Genomic DNA, 12,176 nt, shown 5'->3' with positions numbered 1-12,176 from the left:
TTCGCAAATAAGAGTTTCGAGTTTCGTTACGAAAGGTAGTGAAAATAAAAAAAAGTAAAAAAAAACTATCCACGTCCGGTCATGAGAGTGTCCGGTTGTGAGAGTGGTTTGTTCTGAAAATTTTCCTGAATTTTGTTCCGGTTAAGAGAGGGGTTCGCTTGTTGGAGGGTCCTCAAGTAGAGGTTTCACTGTATTACGTAAAAAAACCTTAATATATCAAAAGGGGAGCAATGTACATTGTGTTGTTGGTAAGAAAATTAGTTCTGACAAAATAGTATGATTTTCAGTGGCTGTTCACATTGTAAAATTGTGTAGGTACTCTTTTTACTTGTATATAGATTTCAGTTGTTCGATTTAGTTACTCTACCTTAATTTAAATTATTAATATTCGTTGTTCGCAAATAAGAGTTTCGAGTTTCGTTACAAAAGGTAGTGAAAATAAAAAAAAGTAAAAAAAAAACTATCCACGTCCGGTCATGAGAGTGTCCGGTTGTGAGAGTGGTTTGTTCTGAAAATTTTCCTGAATTTTGTTCCGGTTAAGAGAGGGGTTCGCTTGTTGGAGGGTCCTCAAGTAAAGGTTTCACTGTATTACGTAAAAAAACCTTAATATACCAAAAGGGGAGCAATGTACATTGTGTTGTTGGTAAGAAAATTAGTTCTGACAAAATAGTATGATTTTCAGTGGCTGTTCAAATTGTAAAATTGAAATTTTGAATGGTTTGTTCAATAATAATTTTATTTAAGCTTCATTTTTGTCATCCTCGCGTATTGGCAAGAAGGAAATCCATATAAAAACGAATTGTGGTTTACCATTTCTTTACAAATAACATTTGAACATGAGCACGAAGGAAGGGAATTTTGAAACATTTTTGGAAATTGGCCAATTAAAACAACTAAAAAATGATAGCTGTTTGAGTTCACACATTAGACTTCTGTTCCAATACTGTCTGTGGTGCTGTTTGTATAGCACAATTCCTTATAGCAATATCAATTATTTTGCCAAACTTTTTTGCCCTTCTTTTATAAAATTTTTTTAAATTTAATTTTCAATATTTCCTTAGTATATAAATAATCTCCCATTAATTAATTCCTTTTATTTATTTTTGTTAGTCAAATTCGCTTTTAAGGAGGGGAAATATTTCCGGGACCTATTCAGAATAGTGTAGTTTGTTGATTTCCTTTATAAGCGGAGAAATGTTCTTGTTGTTTAAAACATGTTAGTATTTTGAAATATTAAAATATTTGGTCATATTGAGGTTAATTAGTTAATTTTTAAAATGATTTGTGATTAAAAGACATATGTGTACACATTTTAGGTGATAATATAGGTTATCTAGCTTCTAAAACTGATGTTAATTATGTATGTTTTTCTGTGGAAATGAAACCGAAAAATACCCAAGAAATAGAATAAAAATCTAAAAACTAAAAGTTGTGTCTCTTTATTTGAAAAAAGTCAGTTTAATGTTTTATTTGAAATGAAATAATTGTGATGTTCAAACTGTTATTATGCTTAACTCAAAAATATCTATTAATTTCTCTGTTAAATTAAAAATCTATAATATTTGAGTAAGACGTTCTTCAAAGAAGATACAGGAAATGTTTTTTGCAATTCCTGAACATTTGGCATTTTTCGAGTTTTGTATTTAGGGTGCGATATATGTATGTATATATGTACACTAGCCGCTATAAGTCTACGCTCCTCTGTAAAATAAATGTTTACTGATTTAAATCATAGAAATTATTATTTAAATAACTGAAACTATTTATACATACAGTGATGTGCGATAAAATAAAGCCACACAATCGCTGACGATGTTACCTCATTTAAAAGTTTTTTGTGAACCTAATATTCTATGAACTAACGGTAGATAAATATTAGCATCGTCTTTGAATATTATTCAAGTATTTCTGAAGTCAATTGCGAGTTCATTTTTCGCAAATCAGTGAAAGGGTGCTATTGACTGTGCAATGACGTGTGCGTTAAAATAGAGCCAAACGATAAAATTAAACATTTTGCGAAGCGAAAAAGCTTTATTTGATAAAATTTTCAACAAAACGTGAGTAAAGGGCTTTAATTTTATACATTTAATGTAGATTTTTTTGTTTTATATAAATTAGGTATAAAAATGGGAAGAGCCAAGCACTGCAGTTCTGAATGCCGAAAACTGATAAAAACTTTGAGTTTACAATCAAAAAGCCAAAAGGAAATAGCTCGAATAGTTGGCTGCTAAACCAAAATGGTTGCGAGTGCAATAAATTATAAAGAAAAACTAGAAAATAGAGGTAAAAAATCCAAAATCAGTGCGGTTTTTCAAAGGCGAATCCTGAGTCAGGTGAGAGAAAATCTGTTTGTGACCCCTTCCGCCCTTAAGAAGCAATATTCTTTGAATGTGAATGCTTTAACCATTCGAAAGTTATAAATCAGAAACAATTTGAAAGCTAAAGTTGCTAGGAAGGTTCCATTTCTGACCATAGTCAATATAAAAAAACGGTTAAAATTTGCCGAAGATCGTGCTGAATGGCCTGTTAGTAAATGGCGAAACATTCTTCGGCCAGATGAAACCAAAGTGAATCTATTCAACTCAAACCAATTTCTGTGCGAAGACCACCCAATACCGAATTCCTTCCACAACGGAATAAAAATACGATAAAACATTGCGGTGGGAGTATAATGGTTTGGGGGTGTTTCTCATATTATGGGACAGGTCCGCTATTTCAGACAAAGGGTAGAATGAATGCATTACAATACACCAAGATTTTAAATGAAACCATATTACCTTATGCGGAGTTTAATATGCCCCTTCAATTGGTCTTTCAACAAGATAATGACCCGAACAACACATCGAAGCGGACATAGGAATGGTTGAGACAAAAGGGCATCGCAGTTTTAAGCTAGCCCCCGGAATCACCAGAAAATCCCCTTAATCCTATAGAAAATTTATGGCGGGAGGTTAAAGTGGCTCTGAGAGGCCAAAATCCATCCAATAAAGAGGACCTTTGGAGGCTAGTGAAGGCCGCATGGCATAAAATTCCAGCTGTTATGTATCAGAATTTAGTCAATTATGTGCCCAGACTTTGCACAGGAGTTATAAAAAACAATGGATACTGCCATAAATATTAATGTAACAGTTATTATTCTTTATCCTATCTATTGATTATTTCATTAAAAATTACAGATTTCAAATCACCGGAAACAAATAAATTTAAATAACGTCTTCTGGCTCTATTTCAAAGCACAGCCAAAACGGGACATGCTAATGAGTTTTTAATTTTTTAATTTTGATTTAGACTTTTAATTGGTATCTTAATATATACTCCATGCGTTTTTTCTTTTCTACTAATAAAAAAAAAAACTTGAAAAAACAAAATTTCTTGAAATATATTAATTTAAAATATATCTATAGTACTGGCTCTCTTTCATCGCACATCACTGTATATACTATTATTCTCAATAAGCTAAGATGCTAACGGTACTAATCATGCCACACAGCCAGGTGACGCCAAAGATAATGGGACTTTTGTTGCCGCACCAACGAAATACATATGTACATGCGGCAAAAGTGTACGCTAATCTCGTTTCAGTTTTAGTTACTGTATCCTACACCCAACGAATTTAAATAAAAACTCGTTTTTTTAATAAAAGCAATCTTATTAAATATCATTTTGTAGATTTTTAAAAATTTTGAGGTTTTTGTAGTAATAGAGGCATAGCGGCATAGCGGCAAATAGTAATTGAGTTATAAATATCTAAATGGTCAATATCACGAGACGAATAGAATTCCAGGGGTGTCTCTGTCATTCTGTCCAAGCGATAATTTGAGTAAAACGTTAAATATTTAAATTTAACTTGTTTGTCACCCTGAGAAAGTTGGTTTTGCGGATGGTCAAAATCTATCCAAATACCGCTATTATAAAGTACTATGTTAAAGTCACAAATCAAATTACAAAACAAATTTTGTGTACATATCTCACAAATTTCTGAAGGTTTCTCAAAGGAACTTAATGAAAGCATCTCCTTCAAGCATTCCAGTGTGAAAAAGGTTAAATGTCCGACATTAACCACACCCACCCCATACCAGAGAATGTTAAAGAAAAGAGAAGGCGCAAATGTTAAGTAAATTCTTTTTGAGTACTAATTTGTAGTTTTCACAAGAGGGAACATCGAAAAACAAAACTTCGAAAAGAGAACTACACCAAGCAAAAAGGGAAAGGGGGAAAAAGCTACAAATAGACACAAAGAATGTTCTCATATGAATTATCGACGCCCATGTCTATTTAGATTTACTTCTACAGTTTCTATGATATTGCAAAATTATAATTAACAAGTAAGGAAGTGCTAAGCTCGGATGTAACCGAACATTTTATACTCTCGCAAAGTCAAAAGGTATACTCGTTTTAGATTTCTTTGTGGATCTTGCCGCCTTGTTCTATGTTGACCTATATTTTCGGTAAAAAGTCAACTATAGGCACTGGGGTCTACATATTCAGTATCTAAGGGCTTGAACGGTTTAGGTTCATTTTAGATAATTTTTGGTCACAAGGTCGCATCTTTAAATGTGTTATTCACGCAAAGTTTTTCGCCGATATAATCATTGTTGCTTGATTTGCATACTGGAAATTTAAGAAATCAGATGGAATTTAAAATGATGAAAATAAAAATTTTTAACTGCAGATGCCCTTCGCTAATGTGACCCTTTATACCAAATAACAGTCCTCTATTTTGTTGTGGAGCTAAGTTATGGCAATTTATTTGTTCTTAAAATAGTCAAAATTTAACCGTTAATATCTTTTAAACGGTTAGGTTTTCGAAAAAAATCAAGAGATAATTTTGTAGAGCATTTAATTTCCTTCTATAAAACGAGATATGTTTTTATTAGTTGGAAGCGGGATACGTATCATAGTTACAATAAATTTATTGTAGTTTAGCTTGTGTACATGCATATTTATTTATGCTTGAGTTTTCAAAAATTCTTTTACCGTAGTTTGTCGCAATTTTCCTTGACTTATCAAACAGTTTCCAAGATGACTTTCCAAAGTTTTGCTGTACTGGAATCCCATAACCCCGCCACTAACTAATTTTTCAATGCGGCGAAGTTGTTCTAGTGCTTAATAATATGATTTAATTTGAGATACATCGCCGGCACATACTTCATTTAGGTCTTCGTTTTCTCTATCAGATAATTTCTCAGTAACACTTTCGTCAGTCAATGTCATTATGATTGTCTTCTGTATTAACAATTTCGTCGATATACAAAAAGTCATTCGAGTACTGACCATGCTGATTTCATTCAAAGCCGATAAAAAGCTCCACTTTATATTTTAATATCTCGTTAAATGGTAAACGCTTTATCTTTTAATGCTAAAAGCTACAAATTGTTACATGTGGATCCCGTTATATCTTAACATGTTTATGTTCGTCCTCACATTTTCACATATGATGTGTGTAGGTACTCTTTTTACTTGTATATTGATTTCAGTTGTTCGATTTAGTTACTCTAACTTAATTTAAATTATTAATATTCGTTGTTCGCAAATAAGAGTTTCGAGTTTCGTTACGAAAGGTAGTGAAAATAAAAAAAAAGTAAAAAAAAACTATCCACGTCCGGTCATGAGAGTGTCCGGTTGTGAGAGTGGTTTGTTCTGAAAATTTTCCTGAATTTTGTTCCGGTTAAGAGAGGGGTTCGCTTGTTGGAGGGTCCTCAAGTAGAGGTTTCACTGTATTACGTAAAAAAACCTTAATATATCAAAAGGGGAGCAATGTACATTGTGTTGTTGGTAAGAAAATTAGTTCTGACAAAATAGTATGATTTTCAGTGGCTGTTCACATTGTAAAATTGTGTAGGTACTCTTTTTACTTGTATATAGATTTCAGTTGTTCGATTTAGTTACTCTACCTTAATTTAAATTATTAATATTCGTTGTTCGCAAATAAGAGTTTCGAGTTTCGTTACAAAAGGTAGTGAAAATAAAAAAAAGTAAAAAAAAAACTATCCACGTCCGGTCATGAGAGTGTCCGGTTGTGAGAGTGGTTTGTTCTGAAAATTTTCCTGAATTTTGTTCCGGTTAAGAGAGGGGTTCGCTTGTTGGAGGGTCCTCAAGTAAAGGTTTCACTGTATTACGTAAAAAAACCTTAATATACCAAAAGGGGAGCAATGTACATTGTGTTGTTGGTAAGAAAATTAGTTCTGACAAAATAGTATGATTTTCAGTGGCTGTTCAAATTGTAAAATTGAAATTTTGAATGGTTTGTTCAATAATAATTTTATTTAAGCTTAATTTTTGTCATCCTCGCGTATTGGCAAGAAGGAAATCCATATAAAAACGAATTGTGGTTTACCATTTCTTTACAAATAACATTTGAACATAAGCGCGAAGGAAGGGAATTTTGAAAACATTTATGGAAATTGGCCAATTGAAACAACTAAAAAATGATAGCTGTTTGAGTTCACACATTAGACTTCTGTTCCAATACTGTCTGTGGTGCTGTTTGTATATCACAATTCCTTATAGCAATATCAATTATTTTGCCAAACTATTTTGCCCTTCTTTTATAAAATTTTTTTAAATTTAATTTTCAATATTTCCTCAGTATATAAATAATCTCCCATAAATTAATTCCTTTTATTTATTTTTGTTAGTCAAATTCGCTTTTAAGGAGGGGAAATTTTTCCGGGACCTATTCAGAATGGTGTAGTTTGTTGATTTCCTTTATAAGCGGAGAAATGTTCTTGTTGTTTAAAACATGTTAGTATTTTGAAATATTAAAATATTTGGTTATATTGAGGTTAATTAGTTAATTTTTAAAATGATTTGTGATTAAAAGACATATGTGTACACATTTTAGGTGATAATATAGGTTATCTAGCTTCTAAAACTGATGTTAATTATGTATGTTTTTCTGTGGAAATGAAACCGAAAAATACCCAAGAAATAGAATAAAAATCTAAAAACTAAAAGTTGTGTCTCTTTATTTGAAAAAAGTCAGTTTAATGTTTTATTTGAAATGAAATAATTGTGATGTTCAAACTGTTATTATGCTTAACTCAAAAATATCTATTAATTTCTCTGTTAAATTAGAAATCTATAATATTTGAGTAAGACGTTCTTCAAAGAAGATACAGGAAATGTTTTTTGCAATTCCTGAACATTTGGCATTTTTCGAGTTTTGTATTTAGGGTGCGATATATGTATGTATATATGTACACTAGCCGCTATAAGTCTACGCTCCTCTGTAAAATAAATGTTTACTGATTTAAATCATAGAAATTATTATTTAAATAACTGAAACTATTTATACATACAGTGATGTGCGATAAAATAAAGCCATAGGGTGCTATTGACTGTGCAATGACGTGTGCGTTAAAATAGAGCCAAACGATAAAATTAAACATTTTGCGAAGCGAAAAAACTTTATTTGATAAAATTTTCAACAAAACGTGAGTAAAGGGCTTTAATTTTATACATTTAATGTAGATTTTTTTGTTTTATATAAATTAGGTATAAAAATGGGAAGAGCCAAGCACTGCAGTTCTGAATGCCGAAAACTGATAAAAACTTTGAGTTTACAATCAAAAAGCCAAAAAGGAAATAGCTCGAATAGTTGGCTGCTAAACCAAAATGGTTGCGAGTGCAATAAATTATAAAGAAAAACTAGAAAATAGAGGTAAAAAATCCAAAATCAGTGCGGTTTTTCAAAGGCGAATCCTGAGTCAGGTGAGAGAAAATCTGTTTGTGACCCCTTCCGCCCTTAAGAAGCAATATTCTTTGAATGTGAATGCTTTAACCATTCGAAAGTTATAAATCAGAAACAATTTGAAAGCTAAAGTTGCTAGGAAGGTTCCATTTCTGACCATAGTCAATATAAAAAAACGGTTAAAATTTGCCGAAGATCGTGCTGAATGGCCTGTTAGTAAATGGCGAAACATTCTTCGGCCAGATGAAACCAAAGTGAATTTATTCAACTCAAACCAATTTCTGTGCGAAGACCACCCAATACCGAATTCCTTCCACAACGGAATAAAAATACGATAAAACATTGCGGTGGGAGTATAATGGTTTGGGGGTGTTTCTCATATTATGGGACAGGTCCGCTATTTCAGACAAAGGGTTGAATGGATGCATTACAATACACCAAGATTTTAAATGAAACCATATTACCTTATGCGGAGTTTAATATGCCCCTTCAATTGGTCTTTCAACAAGATAATGACCCGAACCACACATCGAAGCGGACATAGGAATGGTTGAGACAAAAGGGCATCGCAGTTTTAAGCTAGCCCCCGGAATCACCAGAAAATCCCCTCAATCCTATAGAAAATTTATGGCGGGAGGTTAAAGTGGCTCTGAGAGGCCAAAATCCATCCAATAAAGAGGACCTTTGGAGGCTAGTGAAGGCCGCATGGCATAAAATTCCAGCTGTTATGTATCAGAATTTAGTCAATTATGTGCCCAGACTTTGCACAGGAGTTATAAAAAACAATGGATACTGCCATAAATATTAATGTAACAGTTATTATTCTTTATCCTATTTATTGATTATTTCATTAAAAATTACAGATTTCAAATCACCGGAAACAAATAAATTTAAATAACGTCTTCTGGCTCTATTTCAAAGCACAGCCAAAACGGGACATGCTAATGAGTTTTTAATTTTTTAATTTTGATTTAGACTTTTAATTGGTATCTTAATATATACTCCATGCGTTTTTTCTTTTCTACTAATAAAAAAAAAAACTTGAAAAAACAAAATTTCTTGAAATATATTAATTTAAAATATATCTATAGTACTGGCTCTCTTTCATCGCACATCACTGTATATACTATTATTCTCAATAAGCTAAGATGCTAACGGTACTAATCATGCCACACAGCCAGGTGACGCCAAAGATAATGGGACTTTTGTTGCCGCACCAACGAAATACATATGTACATGCGGCAAAAGTGTACGCTAATCTCGTTTCAGTTTTAGTTACTGTATCCTACACCCAACGAATTTAAATAAAAACTCGTTTAGTAAAAGCAATCTTATTAAATATCATTTTGTAGATTTTTAAAAATTTTGAGGTTTTTGTAGTAATGGAGGCATAGCGGCATAGCGGCAAATAGTAATTGAGTTATAAATATCTAAATGGTCAATATCACGAGACGAATAGAATTCCCGGGGTGTCTCTGTCATTCTGTCCAAGCGATAATTTGAGTAAAACGTTAAATATTTAAATTTAACTTGTTTGTCACCCTGAGAAAGTTGGTTTTGCGGATGGTCAAAATCTATCCAAATACCGCTATTATAAAGTACTATGTTAAAGTCACAAATCAAATTACAAAACAAATTTTGTGTACATATCTCACAAATTTCTGAAGGTTTCTCAAAGGAACTTAATGAAAGCATCTCCTTCAAGCATTCCAGTGTGAAAAAGGTTAAATGTCCGACATTAACCACACCCACCCCATACCAGAGAATGTTAAAGAAAAGAGAAGGCGCAAATGTTAAGTAAATTCTTTTTGAGTACTAATTTGTAGTTTTCACAAGAGGGAACATCGAAAAACAAAACTTCGAAAAGAGAACTACACCAAGCAAAGAGGGAAAGGGGGAAAAAGCTACAAATAGACACAAAGAATGTTCTCATATGAATTATCGACGCCCATGTCTATTTAGATTTACTTCTACAGTTTCTATGATATTGCAAAATTATAATTAACAAGTAAGGAAGTGCTAAGCTCGGATGTAACCGAACATTTTATACTCTCGCAAAGTCAAAAGGTATACTCGTTTTAGATTTCTTTGTGGATCTTGCCGCCTTGTTCTATGTTGACCTATATTTTCGGTAAAAAGTCAACTATAGGCACTGGGGTCTACATATTCAGTATCTAAGGGCTTGAACGGTTTAGGTTCATTTTAGATAATTTTTGGTCACAAGGTCGCATCTTTAAACGTGTTATTCACGCAAAGTTTTTCGCCGATATAATCATTGTTGCTTGATTTGCATACTGGAAATTTAAGAAATCAGATGGAATTTAAAATGATGAAAATAAAAATTTTTAACTGCAGATGCCCTTCGCTAATGTGACCCTTTATACCAAATAACAGTCCTCTATTTTGTTGTGGAGCTAAGTTATGGCAATTTATTTGTTCTTAAAATAGTCAAAATTTAACCGTTAATATCTTTTAAACGGTTAGGTTTTCGAAAAAAATCAAGAGATAATTTTGTAGAGCATTTAATTTCCTTCTATAAAACGAGATATGTTTTTATTAGTTGGAAGCGGGATACGTATCATAGTTACAATAAATTTATTGTAGTTTAGCTTGTGTACATGCATATTTATTTATGCTTGAGTTTTCAAAAATTCTTTTACCGTAGTTTGTCGCAATTTTCCTTGACTTATCAAACAGTTTCCAAGATGACTTTCCAAAGTTTTGCTGTACTGGAATCCCGTAACCCCGCCACTAACTAATTTTTCAATGCGGCGAAGTTGTTCTAGTGCTTAATAATATGATTTAATTTGAGATACATCGCCGGCACATACTTCATTTAGGTCTTCGTTTTCTCTATCAGATAATTTCTCAGTAACATTTTCGTCAGTCAATGTCATTATGATTGTCTTCTGTATTAACAATTTCGTCGATATACAAAAAGTCATTCGAGTACTGACCATGCTGATTTCATTCAAAGCCGATAAAAAGCTCCACTTTATATTTTAATATCTCGTTAAATGGTAAACGCTTTATCTTTTAATGCTAAAAGCTACAAATTGTTACATGTGGATCCCGTTATATCTTAACATGTTTATGTTCGTCCTCACATTTTCACATATGATGTGTGTAGGTACTCTTTTTACTTGTATATTGATTTCAGTTGTTCGATTTAGTTACTCTAACTTAATTTAAATTATTAATATTCGTTGTTCGCAAATAAGAGTTTCGAGTTTCGTTACGAAAGGTAGTGAAAATAAAAAAAAAGTAAAAAAAAACTATCCACGTCCGGTCATGAGAGTGTCCGGTTGTGAGAGTGGTTTGTTCTGAAAATTTTCCTGAATTTTGTTCCGGTTAAGAGAGGGGTTCGCTTGTTGGAGGGTCCTCAAGTAGAGGTTTCACTGTATTACGTAAAAAAACCTTAATATATCAAAAGGGGAGCAATGTACATTGTGTTGTTGGTAAGAAAATTAGTTCTGACAAAATAGTATGATTTTCAGTGGCTGTTCACATTGTAAAATTGTGTAGGTACTCTTTTTACTTGTATATAGATTTCAGTTGTTCGATTTAGTTACTCTACCTTAATTTAAATTATTAATATTCGTTGTTCGCAAATAAGAGTTTCGAGTTTCGTTACAAAAGGTAGTGAAAATAAAAAAAAGTAAAAAAAAAACTATCCACGTCCGGTCATGAGAGTGTCCGGTTGTGAGAGTGGTTTGTTCTGAAAATTTTCCTGAATTTTGTTCCGGTTAAGAGAGGGGTTCGCTTGTTGGAGGGTCCTCAAGTAAAGGTTTCACTGTATTACGTAAAAAAACCTTAATATACCAAAAGGGGAGCAATGTACATTGTGTTGTTGGTAAGAAAATTAGTTCTGACAAAATAGTATGATTTTCAGTGGCTGTTCAAATTGTAAAATTGAAATTTTGAATGGTTTGTTCAATAATAATTTTATTTAAGCTTCATTTTTGTCATCCTCGCGTATTGGCAAGAAGGAAATCCATATAAAAACGAATTGTGGTTTACCATTTCTTTACAAATAACATTTGAACATGAGCACGAAGGAAGGGAATTTTGAAACATTTATGGAAATTGGCCAATTAAAACAACTAAAAAATGATAGCTGTTTGAGTTCACACATTAGACTTCTGTTCCAATACTGTCTGTGGTGCTGTTTGTATATCACAATTCCTTATAGCAATATTAATTATTTTGCCAAACTATTTTGCCCTTCTTTTATAATATTTTTTTAAATTTAATTTTCAATATTTCCTCAGTATATAAATAATCTCCCATAAATTAATTCCTTTTATTTATTTTTGTTAGTCAAATTCGCTTTTAAGGAGGGGAAATTTTTTCGGGACCTATTCAGAATGGTGTAGTTTGTTGATTTCCTTTATAAGCGGAGAAATGTTCTTGTTGTTTAAAACATGTTAGTATTTTGAAATATTAAAATATTTGGTCATATTGAGGTTAATTAGTTAATTTT

This window comes from Bactrocera oleae, chromosome X (genome assembly GCF_042242935.1).
Source record: "Bactrocera oleae isolate idBacOlea1 chromosome X, idBacOlea1, whole genome shotgun sequence".
Taxonomy (NCBI): Eukaryota; Metazoa; Arthropoda; class Insecta; order Diptera; family Tephritidae; genus Bactrocera; species Bactrocera oleae.
This window is presented reverse-complemented; position numbering follows the sequence as displayed.